Source organism: Quercus lobata, chromosome 4 (assembly GCF_001633185.2).
Source record: "Quercus lobata isolate SW786 chromosome 4, ValleyOak3.0 Primary Assembly, whole genome shotgun sequence".
Classification (NCBI taxonomy): domain Eukaryota; kingdom Viridiplantae; phylum Streptophyta; class Magnoliopsida; order Fagales; family Fagaceae; genus Quercus; species Quercus lobata.
The window spans coordinates 81,116,695-81,140,613 of NC_044907.1; the positions used below are offsets into that span (position 1 = coordinate 81,116,695).

At 31.7% G+C, this 23,919-nt stretch overlaps 1 pseudogene; it reads left to right on the top strand.

Annotated features, from left to right (window-relative positions):
- The first annotated feature begins 3,240 nt into the window (after positions 1 to 3,240).
- On the top strand, positions 3,241 to 5,831 carry LOC115985905 (annotated as a pseudogene).
- Positions 5,832 to 23,919: the final 18,088 nt, after the last annotated feature.

The following is a 23,919-nucleotide window of genomic DNA, read 5'->3' on the forward strand; positions in this document are numbered from 1 at the left end:
CAATTCTAGATCCTGGAGAGTATAACTCTTCTTAAATAAATAGTAGATCCTATTATAAATACCAATTCATACATGTCCCTAACTACAAAGGAAAATTAATTAGCATTCCGGAATCCAAGAGAGTATAGTAACGTGGTACTCATTCCTCTTACATAAATAGTGGGTTTATCATAAATTTCAAATCCATACATGTCCCTAACTTAAAAGAAAAATTATTAGGCATTCCTAGATCCTGAAAAGTATAGCAACGTGATACTCCTTCCCCATATATAAATAGTGGACCCTATCAGAAACTATTGAGAGGCTAAAGTGTCACATTACAATACTATTAAAGTGCTGAATAATTACTCTTCTCTAGTTATTTTATTTAATTAATACCCTAACTAATTTCACTTATTATCTCATTCTTTATTGTTATATATTTAGTTTTAAAATGGTAGAAGATTCAAAAGGAAAATATAGCACAAAATTATATCATATAATATCATATACTATATAATAAAAGTTATTTTCTAGAAGGTTTATATGGTTGCAACAAGGATGAACACTTTCCTTATGCTAATTGGCTTCTTTTTATTAAAAAATTGAGTAAATTACATAATTTTTTTGTAATTTGAGTTGGTTTTAAATTAAACTCTAAATTTTTAAAAATCTAAATTAAAACCCCAAATTTTTTAAATGGATTCAATTTGCACCCTAAATGTGCCATTGTTAACTGAAAATAATAGAAATTCACATAGGTTGCGACTAAAACCTTTCTAATTTTATATAAAAAAATCATTCCATGTGAAAATATTATATAATAACCAATCATCTATTTTTATAACTAAAACTTTCTCAATGAAATTAAATATTATATTAGTTCATTTCCATATATCATATTATCCATTGTGACGAAGTTTTATGTTGGTTATCAACGTATCACAACCCTCCTCATTTTTTCAGGGTTGGAACTAACTTTGAACCAATTATATAACTCTAAGCGTTGACACAAACATAGTTAAATCGTATGATATCAATATTATATGATAAAATTGTGACACACATTGTGGGTGAGCGAAGTGGGTGCCTTATGATTTTTTATTTCTTATTTTTTACTTATATCGTGCGGAAACTATAAAATATTACATGTTGAACAGCGTAATTTCTCTACATGACTTGTTATAAGTATTTTCAAACTATTAATGTAATTTACTCTAATTGAGACTCTATATAGCAAAGTTTTTTTAAAAATCAAAATATACTAATCCGATAAAATGTCAATTGTCAAAAGTTTCAAAAAATTGAAAAAGGATTTCATTATATATTTTAATATGAATATATTATGTTTTCGGCATGTTATTTGAATAAATTCAAATATAATTTCATTATTTATTGTTCAATTAAAAATATGTTATATATCAGAAATATTTTATACAAGATTTTTTATTGAACCATGCAATGCATCACTTACATCTATAAAAATAGTACTAGATATACTACGCATATCTATTCGAAAACGCACTATAATAGACTCTAATAATATATTTAATATGGTCACGCAAACAAATTACTATAACCACATAATAATTTTATTGTATTTATAATACGTAATATTGTAAAAGTAATTCATACGCCACGTAACACTTACACTAAGTTCCATAGAAAAACTGGATTTGTAAGACTAAACATTTATTTAACAAAAATAAATTATGAAAGTTGATAAAAAATGATTCGAAATATATAATGAGATTTCCTTTATTTAGAAACTTTAGGTAATAAATTAATAAAACTTGTTAATTTTAAGAAATAATCTTTAGTAACAAAGTTATTCATTAGTAAAAACTATATTAATAATTCTAATTTATTTATATACCCTACCCACATTATACAACGTGTAATACTTACATTGAGTTATGCATATTGTGAAGTATAAGGCAATATAATTTTTTTTTTTTTTTTACTTCATCAAAAAAATAAAGCTTTTTACGACATTTGCGTTATACTACTCATAATCATTCGTTAAAAAAAAAAAAAAAACTCATAATCATTTGTTTAGTCTAATTTGACCTAATTAATACATGGTTTATTGAGTAATGAACTAGCCAAATTACAATGAAAACTTCACATAGCCATTTATATAATCCAACCTATTTGGTGTGCGTTTGGGTTAGAATTAAAAACTAAAATCATTTCACCATTTAACTTAATTTTTTTACTATTCATAGGCTCCATTGTACTTTTTGGCACTTCATCGGTTCTACTATACTATTTTAACTAACTTTTACCTTTATCTACAGTATTTTTAGTAATAATTTTTTAGTTTCAGTAAAATAAGCAGTATCCAAACATACTCTTGATGTAAAATTCACTACGCCTACTTAACACAAATTTGAACAATCTTATCTTATCAAAGAATTTGAAGTAGCACACAGCATCTGATGAATCAAAATTCTTTCACTTTATATTACACCAATTGCAACCTATTGCATCTTGATTTTATTTCTTTTCCTAGAGTACTACCATTTTTTTAAAGAAAGAAATAAGAACCATGCACCGTTTGTCTTATATATAATTAAACTTTACAGCAGGTTGTTTTAAAATAAATAAAGCAGTAAGCCACTTGTCAGTCATCAACCTTGATACGTTTTAAAGATGACATCTTTTTAATAACCAGTGACAAGTTTCCTTTTGCCCTTCCATCAAGTTGAATTCCTCTAATTTTTTGCTAACTTATCTCTATTTAAGAGCCAGGTGTAATGAGCATATAAAATTATACTGAAAATTTCAGACACTCAAGAGTTGAGTTGCTTTCCATATTATTTGTGCTCACCGCACAATCCATAGACTAGAGAAAGTACATGAAATTTTCTATGAAAATTTCGTTTATTTTGTCTCACCTTTGAAGCTACATTTTTCCATTTCATCTATTCCTAGCAATGCATGGCTATATCTATATATATATATATATAGCCAACAAGTGAAAAATTCAAGTCTCAATCATGGCTACCAACAATCACCTTCTCAAGTATCTTTTCCTGCACCACAGGACGTGATAGTCTCAAACCTGGAGACACTCTCAATTCCTCAAGTTCCCTAGTTTCTCTGAAGAGCAGATTCGCTTTGTTGTTCATCCCACAAAACAAAATTGCCAACGAGAACAACTTATTAGGAGTATCAGACTGTACTTTTAAGTTTACTGTTTGGTACTCCAATCCAGACTTTCCTATTGCCAAGGATTCGGACTTTCTCACCTTGGACATGTCAGGAACATTGAAAATTATGCGCAAAGGTGGGGATCCTTTAGTGTTATATTCTTCTCTAAAACCTACTAATAATACTGTCGCTACTCTGTTGGACTCCGGAAATTTTGTCTTGAAAGAATTGTACTATAGAACTACAAAGTGCGTGTTATGGCAAAGTTTTGATCATCCTATGAACAAAACTGCTCAAAAAGGGTCAGAAAGAGTTAATTTAGCTAGTTTGTTTATTTTTTAATTTCACCTTGCATATCAAATAAAAGATAACGGTGTCTGAGATGCAATCTACAAATAACAATCATTTTCCCAATAAAGCTGTATGCATTTGGATTTTCATAAGTTTATTTTGTTTATTTATTGTATAGTAGCAAATTCATACACTTCAAAAAAAGAAAATACTTTGAAAGTTGTATATTCTCTTTTAAGGTGAAATAAGTGATGCTTTAAGATGAAAGAAAAATGAATTTAGGGTGACATTGTATTATGTCTAATTTTCTCTCTCACCAAGTTTTGAAATGAAAATATTATCTATAGAAAAAAAAATGAAAAATACGTATGAGTAAATTCTCAGATTGTTTAGTGTGGGGCTTTATATATGTTTAAATTGGTTTCTTCTTCACACTTATTGATTCAGTTTTTCTAATTTGATGGCTCTGTTTTTTGTATGTCGTTGAACTCTGCGTAATTTGAATCTCTTGAGCTGATTAGGCTTACCGAAGCCTCACACTTTATCCTTTTTACTCAACTTTCACCATTAAGTTAAAAACATGAAAATCTCATTTCCTTTTATTTGTAGATTAACGAAATCCTTATATATAGCTTTGATCAAAAGCAGCAAAATACTTATATGATGATTACTAACATTTGTACTTATAACCAAATGATAATGTAGGAAGGAAGAAAGTATGGCCATGCATTCCAACTGTAATATCGAGTGGTCTACTTTTGAGTGTTCTTTGCATATTGAGTTATCTACTCGAAAGGAAAAAACTTATATATCAAGGAAGATAGATCACAGATAAAATTTGTTTTAAATAAATTTAGCAATTTCTTGAATAATTATTGGTTATTATAAATGGAAATATGTTCTATGTTAATTAAAAAGGTAGTAAAGAAACGAATAGTGAAAATGAAGTGTTTGCTTTAGTGAGGTCAGACGTATCTATCAAAGACAATGATCCAAATGAAAGGAAGAATGAGTCTGGGCCTGATTTCAGTGTATTTAGCTACACAGGTCATGGCGGCAACAAAAAAATTTTCATTAGAAAACAAGCTTGGAGAAGGGGGCTTCGGACCTGTTTATAAGGTAGCCTCTATATAAATTTTTACAATAGAAGTTCAAATTAACATATGCCATGTAAACCTTTAAATCATGACATCAGGGGAAACTGCCTAGGGGCAAGAAATAGCTGTAAAGCGACTAGCAAGAAGATCAACACAAGGAACACTTTGAGTTCAAGAATGAGTTGACACTCGTTTCTAAACTCCAACACTTGAATCTTGTTAAACTTTTTGGTTGTTGCATTCATGGAGAAGAGAGGATATTAATGTATGAACATATGCAAAACAAAAGCTTAGATTACTTTTTATATGGTTAGAAAAACTTTGATATTTAATTGAAGAGTTCCTTTGCTTTTCTCCAACAAAATTTTCCTTTTTTTTTTTTTTTTTTTTTTTTTATAATTTATTGAAAGTAGGTTATTGATCATATTTAATTGTTAATATTGGATAGATTCAAACAGAAGCAAGTTACTAGAATGGAAAAAACGCTTTAACATAATTGAAGGAATTGCACAAGGATTGCTCTACCTCCATAAATACTCAAGGTTAAGGGTAATACACAGAGATATAAAAGCTGATAACATACTCCTTGATGAAAATATGAACCCCAAAATTTCTGATTTTGGCATGGCAAGAATTTTCAAACAAGATGAACAGGAAGCAAGCACTAATAGAATTGTTGGGACATAATAAGTTAAAAACATATCCATATACTTGTTATAATTAAAGTCCTGATTGTTGGGACATAGTAAGTTAAAAACATATCAATTGAATTATTTGACCAATAAAATGTATATTGTGTGTTTTTATGTATAGTGGTTACATGTCTCCAGAGTATGCTATGAAAGGTGTGTTCTCTATAAAATCTGACGTCTATAGCTTTGGAGTCATAATGCTTGAAATTGTGAGCGGTAGGAAAAACAACTTGAACCGTCCACATTGTGCCCAAAACCTAGTAAGATGTGTATGTCAAACAAATCTAAGCCTCCCAATTAGATGCACTTTGATTTTTATATGTTCTCACACGTGATTATAAGCTTTTTTTTCTTTTTCTTTTTTCAGGCGTTGGATTTATGGCATGAAGGTCGAGCATTGGAACTAATTGATACAGAAATAAGTGATTCACATGTTAGACATAATGTGTTGAGATGTATTCATATCAGTCTTTTATGCATAGAGAATGGTCCAATTGATCAGCCAACTATGTCAGATGTGCTATCTATGTTGACAAATGAAAGTATGCCACTGCCTCTACCTAAAACACCAGCAATTTCTCTCAGAATGCTGATACGCATGGAAGATAGAGAATGATTTTCCTTTTTATTTTCTTGCAAATAAGATGGACATAAGTTCATTAGTCTCTCCACCCCAATAATTATTTTGCATTGCTGTAAATAGTTTACTCATATTACAACATTGAGGATTGTTTTTTTTTTTTTTTGGATACAAGATAGAATTTCTACTCTAGCCTAATCTAAGTGTATGTGTATGAAACTCCCTCGTGGAGCCTTGAACCCCGGCCCTTGCCCTCTATACCCTATAAACACTTATACTTGTGGAGTGACTATACCACATCAAGGATACGCGACAATAGCATTGAGGATTGTTGAGTGTGATTGTTCTAAGGTAATTAATAAATACTAACAGTGAGGGTTGTTAGTGTAATTGTAATAAGGTATTAATAAGAACTACCTATCTGTTATCTTCAAGCTTCAACTTGCCTACCAATGTGCAATTCTTTTCACAATAAGTATTACCTTAATTTTGGTCTGCTTGTAATTTAATCTCTAGAGTCTAAGTTTTCTCAATTCTATCCCCATAAACTTTGAGGCCACGTTCAACATAGCCCTTTCAGTTGCTTGTTTCAACCCGGCTACTGTTAAGATTCCCAGAGATTTTGATAATTTACCAATTGATAGAAAATAAAAATAAAGAGAATAAAATCTCTTACAAATAACGATTTAGATCTCGTTCGTTGATCTTAATCGAACTAATTCAAATTATAAAATTAACCTATTATGATGTTCTATGAAATCTGGTTAAAAAGCCAAAGAAGACAAATCACCAAGTACAGTACAGTTCAGTAAATATATGATACATGCAATTTGTTTATGAAATGAAAAACCAATAGATGAATCCAAAGGAGGAAAAAAAACACTCTTAAGGATTAACACCAACCTCAAAGAAAATTAGAATCAGAGTTTATACATTGAAATAAACCTTATTTCTACTTGTTACGTCCAATAATACTTACAAATGTAACCCACATTGCTCCAAACTCCTTGAACTCTTCTAATAAGGAATTCTTACATGAACCACGCCCATTACTTTAAGGACTGCCTTGAAGATTTTTTCTTTGCTGTAACGAATGGGGAAGGTATCATTGCTTCATCCTTGAACACCAACTTGAACAACTAGTCTTCAGACTCATTTGTTAAACACTTGGTAGTCGTGAACAAAAAGGTCTAGGGCAGGGACGGAACCAGACTTTAGACTTAGGCGGGGGCAAAACATATGCTAAAATAACTTCTTGACTTGTAACTAAATGGGACTATCTTATAAAAATTAAGGGGCTGTTTGGATTGAGTTTTTTGATAACTCAATTCTCTGTTTCCATAATTCATAACTCAAAAATGGTGGGACCCATAGTAAAAAGGTTATTTGGCCAAACGATAACTCTGTTTCCATTACTCAATTCTCTGATTTTTGAGTTATGAGTTATAGAAACTGAAAACAACAAAAGGCTGTTTTCAGTTTCCATAACTCATAACTCAATGGCATTTCCGTAAATAAACACACATGAGGGACCCACAGCCGCAACTTTTGACCAACTTTTTTTTTTTTTTTTTTTTTTTTTTTTTTTTTTTTTTTTTTTTTTCTGGGTTGGCGTTGGCTGTTTGTTTGTTTTTTTTTTTTTTTCTTGGGTTAGCCGTTCAGTTTTTTTTTTTTTTTCCTGGGTTGGCTGTTCGGTTTCTGGTTTGGCGTTGTTTTTTTTTTATTTTTTATTTTTATATATATATATATATATATTAGCTTCGGTGAGTTGGGTGCTAAAAAAAAAAAAAAAAAAACACTGTACTGGCTTACAGGTGTGGGACCCATGAATAGTGTGAAAAAATTGAGTGATGAAAATAAAAGTGATGTTGCCAAATGAGTGTGAAAAAATGAGTGATAAGTTATGAGTGATGAGTGATGAGTGATAGAAATTGAGTGACGGAAATTGAGTGATGAAAAATCCTTACCCAAACAGGCCCTAATGTTTCCATTAGTTCTTTTTATTATTTATTTAATTAATTTTCAAATATTTCATCAATTTCAAACCCTATAGCTCTACTAATTGAAAATTAAGAAGAATATGTAAACAAGAAAAAGATAAAGATCAGCCCATATCTATATAATATAATACTAAAAGCAAAAGCGTGGTATTTAATGTTGTTACGCTCACATTGAATCACATCAGCAGCCACGTCATTACCATTCTTTTTTTTAAATTTTTTTCATAATTTTAATATACTATTAAAAAGAAATTATTCTCAACCCTATCTCCTTGATATATTTTTTTACAAAAACATTCTATTAAATTTTAAACTTTATAAACCATGATAACAAAATAAACTGCCGTTCCAAATCCATTAGAAGATAACAATCTATTTTTTGGGAGGAGAATTTTGATTGGTTTGTACACAATTGTGTTGCTGTATTTGATTATCCTCTTCACCACTTTCGAAAGAAAAACTTTGAGAAAGGGAGAAGTCACATGACACAATAGAGAGAAGACAACACCGAGAGCAAGGGAAAAACTCGAAACATGAATAAAAAGATTGAAAACTATGTTTAAAAGTGGGGAATTTAAGTAATGAGTACCAAAAGCAAGTTCTTTGTCAATGGTTTCTAAAGTATATGGATAAAGGGTATAGATTGTGATTCCATATGAAGTCTAGGGTTTACGATGACAAAATCAAAATGTCATGAATTAACTTTTCACAAAGTTCAAATTTTGGAGTTTGTTTGGATTAAAAATAAAAAGTAATACCATCAATTCACTTTCTCAAAACATAACTATTTGAAAACAACAAGCAAAGTGATTTGAGCCATGGGCCATCATTTCCATACAGAACATGTTCCATGATTACAGCAACCTACATTAATTTTATAAAGAAGATTAAAAAAATAAAAAATAAAAAATCCACAAGTCACGTGTTGTGAAATGAAATTTATGATTTTTAATTATTGATGAAAAAGTAATTCAGAACAAAACAAACCAAACAACAAATAAAAAAGAAGGAACCAAGAAGTAAGAGGTTCAAGCTTCAAAGAGGTCCCACAACTTCAAAATTGAAAAATGCTTTTAACAACTTTGAGAGAGAAAAAAAAAAAAAAAAACCATATTTAAAAATATGGGATAACACTAACACATCTATTTACTCTTGATGCATGATTGCTGATCCAACCAATTATATTATTAACAATTTGAGGGTACGTTCTTACCTTGAAGAAGAATATCACTAGAGTCCATTGAATCACATCTATTTACTTTTGATACATGATTGCTGATCCAACCAATTATATTATCAACAATTTGAGGTTACGTCCTTACCTTGAAGAAGAATATCACTGGAGTCCATTGAATCTTGCTCTATATTCCTCGGAAATCAAGATAGATGATTGCGAAGATTGTAGTCAATGAAAAACAAAAAACCAAATATATATATATATATATATATATATAATTTAAAGAGAGTTTCAATCTATGGCGTTTATTCTTCATAATAGTTTTTTATCATCAGACCAAAACACCAATCAGTTTTTTGTATATGGGATAACACTAACACATCTATTTACTCTTGATGCATGATTGCTGATCCAACCAATTATATTATTAACAATTTGAGGGTACGTTCTTACCTTGAAGAAGAATATCACTAGAGTCCATTGAATCGCATCTATTTACTTTTGATACATGATTGCTGATCCAACCAATTATATTATTAACAATTTGAGGGTACGTCCTTACCTTGAAGAAGAATATCACTGGAGTCCATTGAATCTTGCTCTATATTCCTCGGAAATCAAGATAGATGATTGCGAAGATTGTAGTCAATGAAAAACAAAAAACCAAATAAATATATATATATATATATATATTTATATATATAAAATTTAAAAAGAGTTTCAATCTATGGCGTTTATTCCTCATAATAGTTTTTTATCATCAGACCAAAACACCAATCAGTTTTTTGTATAGGCGGAGATTGAACTCCAAATCTCTTATACAACTATCAGAGACTTTACTAGTTGAACTAACTAAAACCCACAATATTAATTCTTTTTGGTAGTGGATTTCTACCCCAAAATTATTTTACTTTTGACAAATGCCAGCATAAGTACATCTTTACTTTCTTTTTCGGATTTAAAATAAATAATTCATCCATCTAAACGATTTTCTAATGGAGTGGATCATCTCACTTTTTTCGTTGGCTTTCAATTCCAAATGCTGCTGAAAGGTAATCTTTTCTTTTGGTCAAATATGAATGGTTCGTAAAATGGACTGAATCAAATCTTTCATTTTAGGCTTTCAATTTCAAATTAATGCTGGTATATAAATGGTAATCTGTACTTTCGGTCAATATATCAATTTGATTCTTGAATGGAGATTTGTTGACCAATTTGATTCTTAAAGGAGGATTAAATTCTATAAGTATCAGGTGTAAAAGCTCTTAATTATCTACATTCTCAAATCAAATTATATTATATAAAAAAAGTTAAATAAAATAATAATAACATATATACAAGAAAATTTTCATTAAAATCTTCTTCACAATTTCACTAAAATCGTACTCAACAAAACAAAGAGCGGTGAACTGGAGAAGCCGCTGGAGACTGGGACAAGCCGAAGAGGGCATCCATTCATCGTCTTGTATCTCGTACAGATCAAAAAACGAATTTTTCTTACATTTATCTACTCTTGAGGCTGATAATTAGAAAATAAGATTTGGTAAAACACAAAAGAATAAACCCCATTACTGGCATATACCAAAAGAGGGTTCACTTATATACCAAATTGCTGCGATGGATTCTTTCAAAGCTCTTTGTAATCGCGTACTTTAAGCACTAATACAGAAAATTGACTTCATAGGTGACGAAATAAAGACTTGTGCGTGCACAAACAGAGAGAGAGAGAATATCCATGCACCTGTAGAAATTCCATTTGGCAACCATTGTTTTTTTTTTTTTTTTTCCTTCTTGAGAAAGAACCATTGTTTAATCTAACAAACGGGTAAAAAATTAATTTTACAACATAATAAAAAAACCATCATTTTGATCATAAGCTTAGTAAAAATCGGGGAAAAAATTCAGCGTGAAATCAGCCTGTCAAGTAGCACTAAGGTTGAAGCAACAATCTCATGTTGAGCATTCCACTGCTGCATTGGATAGGCCTATTTGGAACAAACTATGGTCCCTAAATCCTATTAAAAAAAAAAAAAAAAAAAAAAAAAAAAACTATGGTCCCTAAATGTCCCACCCAAAGTTAAAACTTTTATTTGGTGAGCTTGTTCAAACATTCTGCCAACCCGTGACAATCTACATAGGAGGAAGATGCAGGTGGAGCCAAGATGTGAATTCTGCTACCAGAGATCAGGAACCATCAAAAAGACTCCTCAACAGGGATGAACCCAAAGGGGTTCGGGCCCCCTGGCCCAAACCAAAAAAAAAAAGGGAAAAAAATTTTTGGCCGCCCCCCAGCTCAAAGATAAAAAGAGAAATAATTTTTATTAGTTATATACAAGGTTATTAAACCCGGACCGGACCGTACGGTCCGACCGAAAAACCCGGGAACCATTCAGATTCACGGTCCATTTAAGGTAAGGAACCGTTCCATGCGAAAAAAGCATGGAACCGTCCGGACCGCGGTCCGACCGTTCGGGTTTGTGAACCGTGACCGGTTCACACGGCTCGGACGGTTCCCTAATTTCAGCCTTTTTTTTTTTTTTTTTCCCTTATACGGCGTCGTTCCACCTTTTTTTTTTTTTTTTTAACCCTCTCTCAAAAATCACTCTTAGCCTCACTCTAAACCCTCTCTCAATCACTCTCAATCCTCACTCGTCTCTGCCTCTCTCAAAAATCACTCTCAATCCTCACTCTCTCAAGTCTCAATCACTCTCTCGTCTCTGCCTCTCCCTCGTCACCGTCGCACTGTCGCAGCTCAGCCCAGATTTCTTCCTCAATCCTCACTCTCTCAATCACTCTCTCCCTCGTCGCCGTCGCACTGTTGCAGCTCAGCCCAGATCTCTTCCTCACTCTCTCAAAGTCTCAATCACTCTCTCGTCTTTACCTCTCTCCCTCGTTGCCGTCGCAGCTCAACCCAGATCGCAGCTCACTCTCTCACGCTCATCTCTGCCTCTCTCCCTCGTCCCCGTCGCAGCTCACTCTGTGCCTCGTCGCCGTCGCCGTCGTTGGTACTTTAATCTGTTTTTTCTTTGTTAATATTTGCAAGTTGATTGTGGATGATGATATAGATTTGAAGTGTTGGTGTGTAAATTGATTTGGGTCAATTGAAAATTGATTGTGGATGATGATATAGATCTGAAGTGTTGGTGTATGTGAAGACAAGGCTTGTGATATTATTGTAATTGTGAAAATTGATTTGGGTCAATTGGTGTTTCTGTCTGCCAAAATTACTTTGTTGTGTCTGCAACTTCTTGCTGCATGTTTTTTATTTTTTTTTTTTGTATTTTTTATTGCTGTTGGTTTCAATAATATTTACATTATTCTCAAATCATTTGCCCCATTACTAAAAGCAATCTCAACATAATTGAAATCCCAGAATTAACATAGCATCTGAATATGCTAGATTTCAAATTTACTTAACTACAGCTATCAGACCACATATTAATAAAAAAATAAAAAGAGAAGAAGAAAAATGACCCTCAAGAATAGAACAGGTGGACCATGGACCTGTTTCAAAATGAGTTCAGTGATAGAACAGGCAGACGCCTTATAGTATCTTAACTAGCTTTTTCTTATGATGGTGTCCTGAAAACAATTGGCCCTAATGTCTCACATACTTGACAAGCACAATGAAGAAGAAATGACTAATCAAAATGTGAAACAAAAGTAAGCTAATAGCTAGTCAAAGTGAGAAGAAGCAAAAACAGTGTGAAACAAAAGTAAGCTAATAGCTGGTCAAAGTGAGAAGAAGCAAAAACAGTAATACAAGTACCAATGACTTGCAAAAACCCTGTGCTTTCCCAGATAAGAAGACATTATTCTCAGAAACCCTATGCTTTCCCAGCAATACAAGTTAATTATTTAGTTTTATTTATTTATTTATTTTTTGGGTCTGTTGCATAATGAGTAGGTTCTGTGGAAAGTTGAAAAGGAAAAGTGAATGTGGGATTAGGATGTTTTAGGGATCAGTTTTTGTATTATGGTTCAATTAACTTGTGGAAAGGATGTTACATTTGAAAAGTTTTTTTGTCTAATGACTTGTTTCTTTCATGCATTTTTGATGGGAAGGAGTTTTTTTTTGTCTAGTGTGTAACAATGTGTAATTGTGTACTGTATTTTTGTAAGTTTTATGTATTTTTTAGAAATAAGCTTTTCTAAATGAATTAGGCTATTTTAGTTAATTTTTCTATTTTTTTTTATTAATTTAATGTTTTTATATATATTTAAAATAATTATTAAATTAATTATGACGTCATCACGGTTCGACCCCGGTTTGACCTCGATCCAACCTCAAAACCCTTGAACCTCTCCCTTTTACGGTTCAATGAACGGTTCGGGTCTGAAAACCTTGTATTCTTTTTTTAATTTCTAGAGCTGCATTTCCCTCTTTTAAAAACTTAGGTTACATTTGATACACTGAAAGTAGATTACATTAGAAATAGTAATCTTTATTACTGGGAATAGAAGACATTGTAATTGAATAATTGCAACATCCCATCAGTTTAAAAAAAAAATGTAAAGTCAAATTTTAAGTTCCCCACTATCCCACCTAACCCCACTACCCACCACACAATTAACTCCCTCTTATCTCTTCCTTGGCCGGTTCATTCTTTCTTTTCATTTTTTTTGTTTTCTCTTGTACGCTCCTCTCTACTTTCATCTTCTCCACCGGCACTTCCACACCACCACCACCATTTCCACTATCATTTTCGGCAAGATCACCTGAAAATTTTTGGGAACCCATAAACACCTTCACATCCTTTTTTTTGAGGTAAAAATTTCTCATCTTTTTGGTGGGTTTTGCACTTTTGCTTGAGGTTATTTTTATCTAAACTTTAATAATGATACCCTTGTGATTTATGAGCATTGGAAGTGATATTTATGTGTTTTTATGTATGAGTTTTGTATTGGTGGAATTATTTGATGAGTGGGTATATGGTTTGTGCTAATGATGACTACCTAAGGGTTATTTATGGTGGAAAATTTAGGAGTTTTAAGTTATAACATGTGATGGTTGGTAAATTTAATTTTTTCATTGCCATTGGGTTTATTTGGAGTTAGATGAAGTCCTAAATTTCTTGTCTTGGATGATATATTGATTTTGCTTTCTTGGGTCTCTTAATGATGTAGTGTAAATTTTATGGAAGCTAGTCATAATGTTGGAGATGATATTAAATGGGTTAACTTTATAAATTGGAGTTTATGCCTTGTGAATCAATTTGTTGAGAAACTATGGAAGTGGAAGATATTATTATTGATGAGGTTAAATACTAGGCTTGCCTAATTAAGTGATTAATTGGCAATTCCTAAATTGTGGCTAGATGCAATTTCAAGCTCTATACTTATTGTGATAAATTTACTTGATATTGTTTAGGTTCTAGCTAATCTCCTTGGAGTTTGGAGAATTAGGATTTTGTAGTTGCGAGGTAAGTAGTTTTTTAATGGAATTTTTGGAAAAATAAACATGTTGCATAAATGATGTTTTGGGTTAGACACACTTTTGGAAACTATCTATGGAAACTATATTTTCCTAAAAACTATTGTGTCGTAACCTTAATATATATATATATATATATATATATGGAAATGCATCATATTTGGTATTGTATTTGGGGAAATGCATACATTGTTGATATGGAAAAATGAGCATCTTTTATTTAATCTTTGATAAGGAAATCTTAGATTTTATAGTATATTAGAAAATTTAAAGATGCTTATCTTGTCTTGTTATGTGAGAAATTGTTAGAAAATCTTTTGACAAGAATGAAATTGAAAACCTTACAAACTTTGTGGAAGTTAGATTATTTAAGGTTTTTCTGAAACCACCTGGTTATGAAACTACCTGGTTATAAACAATGCATTTGAAAGGAAATGTATACCTGTGAGATTTATGTGGTTTTGACACCATGCCATGTGTAATTTCCCGGTGATCACCTGATTTGGTTTCTGTAGTCCTTGTGACAACATAATCAAATCTAGGTTAGTGTCCCTTCATTTTGGATGACGCATTCTTCCCTACTGTCCATGGGGAGAAGAAGTTCCTTGATTGTGTGTGGGTGAGGCTACTGCCCATAGGGCCAAGAGACCACATGCAAAAGAGGTCCTATTTGATGTGCTCTCTCTGCTGCCCATGGGGGGAGAGAAAAACCTTGAGGGTATGGGTAAGGCTGCTGTCCATGGGACCAAGAGTTTGCATACTAGAGAGGACAATGTCATGCCAGTTGTGAATGGGTGGATCCCCTAACCGGTCTATGTGGTAGTATGGTATATTTGTGATAAATTACCATATGTTAGATTTTATGACTTTGGAAATTATATTGTTAGTGCTCACAAATTATCGATCTAGTTGTTTTTTTAAGGGAGCTAGTAGTAGTTAATTTATTAGAAGTTGGGCTCTTGAGGTTTGTTAGCCCAAGAATTTTGTTAGGATTGCATATTTTAGAGAACATTGGGACTTTTTGTTTAAATCATTTGGAGTTTTTGTAATATATTTATGTATCATGTGGAGACACAAAATTTTTAGTTATTGTTTGTAAATATGTTATAGAGCTCTGACTTGTAATGTGGAGATTTTAGTATAGTTATATATTCTTATCCGATGTAAAAAGAAAGGAGCTTAAAGAGAGATCTCTTACAATTTTGAATTGTCAAAAATAAAAAGGAGAAATCTACTGGTACCTTTGAGATGATTTCTCATACTATGGACCCTTTTGGGTTTGGGGTGTGACAATAACTATTGCTATTCATAAGTTTGATTGTTACATATGAAAAGTTTGTAAAAGATGATGAATAAGGAAACTTTATATTTTTGGAAATATATTAATTTTAAAACCTATTATATATACTAAGGGCACGTTTGGTACACTGAATATGGATTACAACAGGAATGGTAATCTTTATTACCAAGAATAAAAGTTGTAATGGAATAACTAAACCTATTCATTAGTTTAGTTGTGAGTTGTAATATTAGAATAAAACTTATGATCTATTTTAGGAAATATCTCACTCATACAATTATATTTCCTAGAAAACAATATATTTTAAATTTTAGAGAGATGAGTTATTTTTTGATGATTTTTTATTTCCATAATTGTTAGGTGGATATGGAAAATTTATTTATTTGGAAATATATTAATGTTAGAAATTATTATATCTACTAAGGAATAGTTATTACAACCCTTTTAGAAAGGAATAGTTATTCTTCATTTTAAAGAATAGCTATTTATAATGAATGACTATTCTCTGTAATAAAAATATAACCAAACTATTGAATAACTAAATCATAAGAATAACTATTACATTACAGTATTTATTACAGTCTACCAAACGTGTCCTAAGGAATAGCTATTACATCTATATTAAAGAAGAATATCTATTCTTCAATTTAAAGAATAGTCATTCCAATATAATAACTAATTCATGTAATAAAGATACAACCAAATGACCGAATTACTATTACACATGAATAACTATTCCATTATAGGAGCTATTACTGCATACCAAACGTACTCTTAGACTCCTTCCCTTTTAATAAGCCTAGTCCAACTAGTAACTATCAAACTCAAAAACTTAATAAAAACAAAACTTTAAAATAAAAAATAAAAAATCCTAGTTAGCCTAATATTATAGTAATATCATCAGATGTTTTAAATAATAAAGATGTAGTATTTGGAATAACAAATACTAAAAACAAAACATTATTGTACAAGACATTTTAAATGCATATTAAACAAAAATTCTACTTCAGAAGGCTTGATTAGTACTTCAGAAGGCTCGCCTTTTAGGATTTTCAAGAACCTTTCTGTTTCCAAGTTTGTCAATAGAATTGTTGGGCAAAAATTCATATTGAGGGATCTATATTAATTTTACCCTTTTAGTGGTGGAAAGTGTTCTTGTTCTGACTATTGTTAATGAAGTTAATTATTTGCTTAAAATATTAGCTCTGAAACTAGTACACATAAGTGATTTGGGGATCATGGTTGAGTTTGTAAGGCATATATGGCCAATTCTTTGATGGCCATTTCTTTTTTGTACAATATATATGTTGTATTCTTAAATTCCAAAGTAATTATGGAATAGATTTTTTTTTTTTTTGGAGAAAGGAGCATTCATTCATTCATTCATATTAATAAGGTTTCTTGATACAAAGCTTCCATCGCTGGTGGGGGGAATCCTCCATCCAATACAAACCATCATCTAATGTATTCCTAGCATGTTGTGCAAGTGCATGTGCAACCTTATTTCCACCTTTCCTTATGCAGCAAATGTTAGCCCACTGTAAACCTTGGATTAAATGGTGAATATCATCAACCACATTACCTATGAGTGAGTGGTTTGCCAATGGAGACGAAATGGCTTGCATGACGTTGACATTATCTCCCTCAATGATCAACCTTGAGAAACCAGCGTCCACAGCAAATTCTAGAGCTCTTTTGCATGCAAGCATTTCAGCTTCATCACTTGTACTCACTTTCGGTCTACTAGCAGTCATCGCAGCCATGACCTCTCCCTTGTCATTGCGGATTATCGCTCCAAATCCAGATCTGTTCAATCCCAAAAAGACTGCCTCCTCAAAGTTAAATTTGTAGGCTGTTTGTGGAAGTGGTTGCCAAGCCTCAGTACTGGGTTGCAGCATCAGGCTCACTGTCAAGTGTGTTTGAGCTTGTTTGTACACTTCAACATACTCCACTGCTCTCTTATTTAGGCTGGTCGGGTCCTTTATTCTTCCTCCATGCACCACACAGTTGCGCTGACTCCATATAAACCAAGCCTGGGTCCAGAAAAGATCTATCTCAGCAGAGGTTAATCGCTCCAAAAGGTACTCCATGAGTTGCATCATATCTGACTGCACATGCCAACCTTTCTGCAATTTTCTAATACTCCCTGCCCAAATATCCTGAGCTGCAGCATACTCCCACAATACATGTATTGTTGATTCCGATTCTCTGGTGCATATAGGACATTTATTCTCATGAATAATCTTCCTTCTGCTCAGGTTCACACAAGTGGGCAATATATCATGACACGCCCTCCACCCGAATACTTTAATTTTATTTGGGAGTCAAAGCTTCCATATTGCAGCCCAAATATTTTCCCCAGCATAGCCCCTTGAAGCTTCTGCCCGATTACCACCAGTTTGAAGAGTTCTGGCAACGTGATAAGCCGATATTACTGTAAAAGTCCCTTTTGTATTATAAAGCCAGACTAGAATCAGTGACATTAGAATCCATTCTTCAAGCTAATGTCATGATTTGCGCTTTTTATTATAACACATTTTTGAACAGCTCAGTGATAAATTGTCCTCGAGCTTGACTGATTTAGGTAATATGTCTGCCAGAATTTGACTCCCACAGATCTTCTCAAGTGACATCGCTCTATCATCTAGAAGAGTATGAAAGAAGTGGTATCTCAATTGCAAATGCTTGATTTAGCATGTAACACTGAATTCTTTGCGAAGTGAATAACACCATAACTATCACTGTCATAGTTCATTTTAAGAAATTCATAGTTCCTTTTTTATTTTTCAATGGGAACAGTTGAGACAAAGAATCATTGGTTCAGTACTATTCAGATATGACCCATAACCCAAGTGGCTGACTTGAATGAATGTGAGGGTGTGAGAGTTTATTTTGTTCATTTTGGTTGGTGAATGTGAATTTACGTTGGATATTGTTTGTGCGTGCTTCTTGAGAGTAAAAGGTTTGGGTACGTGATTTGTTGGATTAAAGTTTGGGCCTTAGAGGGTTTTTTTTTCCCTTCTCATTAGAGGCCCATTGGGTTAAGGATGTCAATGGGCCTCTAATGAGAAGGGGAAGAAAAACCCTCTTAAGGGCAAAACTTTAATCCAACAAATCACATACCCAAACCTTTTACTCTCAATTAGCATAATGGCCTCTCATGGAAAGGAGAATTGATCAAGAAAAGACAAAACATAACAAAATGATTCCTAAAATCCTCTTTCTCACACATAACTATTTGAAAATAAAAGCAAAGTAGTTTGATTTGAACCGTGAGCCATTTATCATTTCTATACAGAACCTGTTTCATTTGTTTTCTTGCTGCCTACTTATTGGCTTGTATTTTTCCTTTCTTTCAATAAAAATTTTCTAATGTGCTCTCAAAAAAAAAATTTCAATATTTTCTGATAAAAAAAAAATTAATTTAACATATTGTTTCACACTAAATGATACAAAATAAAAATAAATATAGTCGGACTCATATGCTACTCATTGTGATATGAAATCTAATTAAAGTTTTATGTTTTTTCAATTCATTCCCAAAACTTCAATATACCATATCAAATATAGCCCTTTCATCTACTTATTTCAACCTGCCGTAGTTTATACAATGACATAATTATGATAATTTGTCAATTTCTAAAGTTGAAAAAAAAAATTGATAAAATTATATACTATATAATAAAAGTTAGGTTTAGGAGTTGTGATTGTGTCGAATGGTTTCACCAAATTGTTGTAAAGACTTAGAAGTCGTGGTTGCACTAAGTAGGTTCATCAAATTGTAGTAATTTTTTAGATAGAAACAACAACTCATTTGTTCTTATCAGTTTCTTCTTAGTGTTTTAACAAAACATGCATCCTATTTTGTTATATAAATTTTTTTTTCCTTCACTCTTTTTTTGTTGGATAAACAATTAATAATTAATTCACGTTGAAATTAGACAATTTTTTTTATATAAGGCTTCTTAAAATTGAAGATAAATTAGTCCGAAATTATATAAAAATAAATAATTTTTTTTTCCCTAACACAAGGCTTCTTCTTAAACTTGAAGATAAATTAGTCCAATTTTTTTTTTTTTTATTTATAAATTGTATTAAATTAAATTTGAAAATTTTCTCTAATGCTTTATCCATTTTTCTGGATAAAGTTGCAGTAACTTTTTAAGTAGAAATAGCAGTTCATTTGTTTTTACCAACTTCTCCTTAGTGTTTGAACAAAACATGCAACCTTTTTAGTTACATCAAACTATTTTTATCAACTCTTTGTTCTTAATAATTTTTTTTTATTCTATCGTATTTGACTAACTTTTTTGTTGATATGATTTTTTTATTCTTCATTTTTTATTATTAAAACTATAGACTTCTTGGTAAGCTAAGGTAGTATGTGATTGCAAGTTTATTTATCACAATTTTGCTTATTTCCTCTTCACATGGTACAATGTATTTTATATGTCAAAAGTTCTTTTTGAATAGTTTGAATAAAATGAAGAACACGTGAAAAAAGTTCTTTTTAAAACAGTCACAGACCAAATTTCGATTGGTCGAAATTGAGCTTCATTGATCGAAAAATAGATTTGATCGATTGAGTATCAATCGAACATCGATCAAGCTAGACAGATTAAAACCGAAATTTTTATCACATTTTCGATCGGTCGAGCAACAACTTCGATTGATCGAAAATCTAGAAAACTTGAATTTTTTTAAAAACAAAGCAATTTAATGCAGAATCTACTCAAAACGTAATATTTCATGAATGAAATGCATGAGTATGAGATTAAAAGTTTTTCAAAAACACTTGAATTCAACCTAGATTTTCCAAACCAAGATTTTCAACCAATTTGTCCCCAAAACTCAAACATCAAACATATTTTGCATCAAAATCAAGGGACATATAATCTTGGATAGCCAAAACAAATTCACACACAATATCATGTACTAAATTTAGCAAAGAATAACTTGTGTAGTGTTTGCAACTAGCAATAGCATGAGATACATGTGAGGTGATATGACTATAGTAATCAATCATAATTTCTACAAAATTCATCACATAAGTTTGAAAAAGAAAATCACGTAAAGAGTTAAATCATATAACTCTTACATCTCCTACGAAACAAGCTTGCAATCATGTAATTTTTTTACGTTGCCTCATAATATACACACCAATTTTATTTCATTGTGAAAGTATTTGATTAGCCAAATAATGTATACACCAACTTTATTTAATTGTGTCATCTTTATTATAGGCCAATAATGTACATATCAATTTTAGTATTAATCCGATGCTACACCTTATGTTCTTTTTGTGCATGTGTGCTACACTTTCTAGAGCACCAAATCTTATGATATGCACTAAGGTGTTCATTATTGGCTAGTAAACAGTGGTTAGATAGTTATTTATGCCTTTCTCATTTGGTTCTAGTCCTAACAATCAAAAGCATGTGATTTCAAAATTAAGATCATGTGATCAAAAATTATAAACAACTTCCACACAACATGCATTACATAGCAAAAACTAGCAAAGTGCAGAAAAATAAGCTCATTCAAGCTAAACAAGGTATACATGGCATGTTATGTAAAGATCAAATGGCCAACCTTGATTACAAATCCAAGCTATATGATACAAAACACATTTTTCCTTCCTTTTTTTTAAAATTTTTTATTTTCAAAAACAAAGGCAAAGACAACCTATCATATAATGCATAAATATTATGCAATGCAAATCCTAAAGGCAAAAAGAAAGTAAAACAAGACCTCTTCTTTGTTTTTCAATAGGCCTATCAATATATGAGCAGTCCTACTCAAAATCATCTTTAGGCTGCTAAACGCATTCTCAGATATCTTCAAGGCACTCTCCATTTTGGTATTGCCTTTACTCTAGGCCCAATTTCTTTATCTGCCTATAGTAATGCAGATTGGGCTGGAGATCCTGTGGACAGGCATTCAATCATTGGTATTGTTGTGTTTCTTGGTAAGTTTCCCATCACTTGGTCTGCCAAGAAGCAATGCACTGTTTCTCGTTCCCCCACAAAAGCTAAGTATTGTGCTTTAGCTTCCACTATAGCTGAATTGTATTGGATTAGGATGCTTCTTTGTGATTTTGATATTTTCCTTCCTCAACCTCCACTTCTTTGGTGTGATAATGTCAGTGCTTTGGCCATCACCTCCAACCTTGTGTTTCATGCTCGAACCAAACACATTGAGGTTGATTATCACTTTGTTCGTGAGAAAGTGCTTAGGCATGATTTGTTGGTTAAATTCATCTCCACTCATGATCAACTTGCTGATTTGTTTACTAAGGGCCTTCCTTCTCCCAGGTTTCATTGGCTTACTTCCAAACTCGTGGAAATTCGTCATTCATTTGAAGGGGGATGAAAGGCACAGTTCGGAATATTCAAATCATGAAGAAGAAGAAGGGGGCACTGTTCCAATGACTACTCCCAAAACTAAAATGGTATCGTTTGTTAAAGGGACAAAATGGGCTTTTGCCCTTTTCCACAAAACTAATTAGCATTTTGCCCTTCTTTCCAAACTAAATAGGGAAATGCCCTTCTTTTGAAACTCGACTTTCTCAAAATCGAGTTAAAAAAAAAAAAAAAATTCTAAAACCCTATAGTGACGTTTTTAAGGACCTATAGTGACGTTTTAAGGACCTATAGTGGCGTTTCGTAACTTGATATCCATAAAATCGAGTTATAGGCAATAAAAAATTGCCTATAACTCGATTTTATGGATATCAAGTTACGAAACGTCACTATAGGTCCTTAAAACGTCACTATAGGTCCTTAAAAACGTCACTATAGGGTTTAACTCGATTTTGAAAAAGTCGAGTTTCAAAAAAGGGACATTTCCCTATTTAATTTGGGAAGAAGGGCAAAAGGCTAATTAGTTTTGTGGAAAAGGGCAGAAGCCCATTTTGTCCTTTGTTAAAGTGGTTAAATATAAAATATGCCTAAAGCCAAATGTCATCATTTCTCATTAATCCCAACAGTGTGGTTTCTGTGTTGTTTGAATTATCAGTTACTGAAGTTAGTTACCTCACGTGTATTGTACTGTTTTTGCACGTGTAAAATTGTTGTAAGGCAGTTGTAACAGACTCCGTACTTTGCGGGCTTCTCTCTTCTTCAACTGTTTGATATATATATATTCTCCTGTATTCATTGATAGTATAATATTGTAGTCTTTCTTGTTAATAATACATGATGTAATTCAGTCTATTTCTCTCTCTATTTTTCTTCCTAAATTGATTAGTATTGTATCTGTGAGATTGAGAGTGTTTTTACACAGCACATGTCCAGTACGGCAGTACGTATGTACAAAGTATAAGTGAACCACTTATCAATTTAGCGAATCATACCTTGATAAAGTTTATCGATGTTATCTTTCATAAAAATAAACAATGAATAAGTATTCGTTTTTTCTTTTCTTTGTAATATCCCTTTTCACCTCTCTAAGAAAGGCAAGATCTGGGGGAGTTTGTAGAGTGGCCATGCCGACTGCCGAGCAAGTCGTGGAATTTAAAAAATAAAAATAAATTATAGAGCTTATTATATAATTAAATTTTGTTTTTATTACTTATAAACTCACTTTTGTGGCTTTTTTTTTTCTTCAATTATAATTTTTTTGTATTTACTTTTCCCCCTATCTTTGTTTTTCTTTTAAAACTTTGAGCCACATAAAGCATTGATTGTAATAAGGTGAACACTTTCCTTATGCCAATTGGCTTCCCTTTATTTAAAAATTAAGTTACATAATTTGTTTGTAATTTGAGTTGGTTTTAAATTAAACTCTAAATTATTAAAAAAAAAAAAAATTTAAAACCCCAAACTTTTTATGAATAGATACAATTTGCACCATAAATGTGTCATTGTTAACTGAAAATAATAGAAATTCACAAAGATTGCAACTAAAACCTTCTAATTATTTTTAAAAAAAAATCATTCCATGTGGAATTATATAATAACCAATCACCTATTTTTATAACTAAAACTTTCTCAATAAAATTAAATATTATATTAGTGCATTTCCACACATCATATCGTTCATAATAGTGTAACTAAATTTTATGTTGATTATCAACCTACTACAATTCTCCTCATTTTCAAGACTAGAGCTAACTTTTAACAAATTATGACTTTAAGCACTGACACAGACATAGTTAAATCGTGTGATGCCTTATGCGTACTTGTTACGTCCAATAATACTTACAAATGTAA